Source organism: Chiloscyllium plagiosum, chromosome 6 (assembly GCF_004010195.1).
Source record: "Chiloscyllium plagiosum isolate BGI_BamShark_2017 chromosome 6, ASM401019v2, whole genome shotgun sequence".
Lineage (NCBI taxonomy): Eukaryota > Metazoa > Chordata > Chondrichthyes > Orectolobiformes > Hemiscylliidae > Chiloscyllium > Chiloscyllium plagiosum.
In genome coordinates this window covers 72,290,171-72,292,576 of record NC_057715.1, presented here as the reverse complement: position 1 = coordinate 72,292,576, position 2,406 = coordinate 72,290,171, and positions in this window count along the sequence as shown.

Here is a 2,406-nt window from a genome sequence, read left to right as displayed (position 1 = left end):
TGGCACACTTTCCTCATTCCTGAAGAAGGGCTCATGCCCGAAACGTCGATTCTCCTGCTCCTTGGATGCTGCCTGACCTGCTGCACTTTTCCAGCAACACATTTTCAGCTCTGATCTCCAGCATCTGCAGTCCTCACTTTCTCCTAGTTTTTGGTGAATGTTGGTTCTAATAGTTGAAACTTTATTGCTGGAACAGCACAGCAGGTCAGGCAGCATCCAGGGAACAGGAGATTCGACGTTTCGGGCACAGGCCCTTCTTCAGGAATCCTGAAGAAGGGCCTGTGCCCGAAACGTCGAATCTCCTGTTCCCTGGATGCTGCCTGACCTGCTGTGCTGTTCCAGCAATAAAGTTTCAACTTTGATCTCCAGCATCTGCAGACCTCACTTTCTCCTTGGTTCTAATAGTGCCAATGAATTACGTTTTGGTTTTATGTCCCATTGCTTTATGCATTAATTTTGAGCATACAATTCATCTTAATGTGCCAACTGCAATGTTCATACCCTGTCATCCTAATTCTGATGGATAATGAGTGTGCAATTGGGGTCCTCTTAGCTTTAACCATTTCTTGCCCTTAAATCGCTTTCTTTCAATGTTGCATTCTTTGCTTAAATAGAATCTTTATCGTGTTTGTAAAGTTTTTGGGTGTATGAATGGTAATGAAGCAGCCATCTCTATTGCTGGACTTATTACATATTTTCTTCTGATCAGACTGGTATACTATCTCATCCCCATGCTTGGTTGCATCTATGGATTCTGTATCTTATGTCAGATCACTTCCTTTGAGAAAAGATATCTTGTTGCTTTAATTTAGTTTGTTCATCAATCACATTTCCTTTGGTGCTGAAATAGCAATGGAATTTTCCCATTACTCCCTAATGCTTTTTACCTCCATGGCTGTGTCAGGATGATTGACACAGGAATATCGTTTGCTTTCACACAGATGTGATAAATGGGTTTATTAATTTAGCTAATTTCCATCACATTTACACAAACCTTGTGTGATAAAAGATTGTTTCCAAATGATTGCCATTCCTCAGGGTTTGAAATATTGTTTGTTGCCGCAATACCCGATCTGGCACATCCAGTTTGCACAAAATCTCACTTCCAGCTTGTGAGCGATTTGGTGCTCAAATTGTTGTCAGCTTGTTTTCTTCTTAGTTGTCAACTGAGAATATTTCAACATCTTATTTTAACAGCTTCTGTTTGTATTCAATCAGTAATATTCGACTTCTGACACTGTGTAATGTTAGTAGATATTACTGACTCACACTCACTGATTGACACTGTCAACATGACATTGCAGCAAATGCCAATTTTGTTTGCAATCGATGAAGGTATAAATACAGCTAATGGATCATGGAGAATCACATTCACATTGATGAGTGTCAGGATATTGATAGTTATCCATTTTAATCCATTGCAATAAGAAACTAATTTCCAATTACTGGGTGATTGTCATCCTCTCTTTAGTTTTTAACTTCTCGTTAACTTGAGTGAAAGGTTCTCTTTCCTCTCTTGTCAATATTACACTGGGATCTCCTGTCATTTACTTATAAGCTCGAGGAGGGCAGCATGGTGGCTCAGTAGTTAGTACTGCTGCCTCAAAACGCCATGCACCGAGTTTCAATTCCAGCCTTGGGTGACTACCTGTGTGGAATTTGCACATTCTCCCTATGTCTGAATGTGTTTCCTCTAAGTGCTCCAAAGATGTCTATGATAGGTGGATTGGCAAAAAGAAATTGCCCATAATGTCCAGGGATATGTGGATTAGCTATGAGAAATATGGGAATAGGGTAGGGGTTGGGATGCCCATTGGAGGGTTGTGAGGGGCTGAATGGATACTGTAGGGATTCCATGAGGCTTATATACTACAAGATCTTTTTCTTTTAATTTTGTGATAAAATTAAGACTCCTGGGCAGTCTAAGGAGGCAATTTTCAGCAACATCTTGAGGTACTAACAATTCTTCAACACCATTTAGGGTCAAAATTAAAATGCTGGTTTAGCCCTTAATAGTCAGAGGGAAATTGAGAAACAAACTTGTAAGGAGATCTCAGCTATCTGTAAGAATAATAGGGTAGTTATGGCAGGGGATTTTAACTTTCCAAACATCGACAGGGGCTGCCATAGTGTTAAAGGTTGAGATGGAGAGGAATTTCTTATGTGCGTACAAGACAATTTTCTGATTCAGTATGTGGATGTACCTTAAGGAGATCTCAGCTATCTGTAAGAATAATAGGGTAGTTATGGCAGGGGATTTTAACTTTCCAAACATCGACAGGGGCTGCCATAGTGTTAAAGGTTGAGATGGAGAGGAATTTCTTATGTGCGTACAAGACAATTTTCTGATTCAGTATGTGGATGTACCTATTAGAGGAGGTGCAAAACTAGACCTACTCTTGGGAA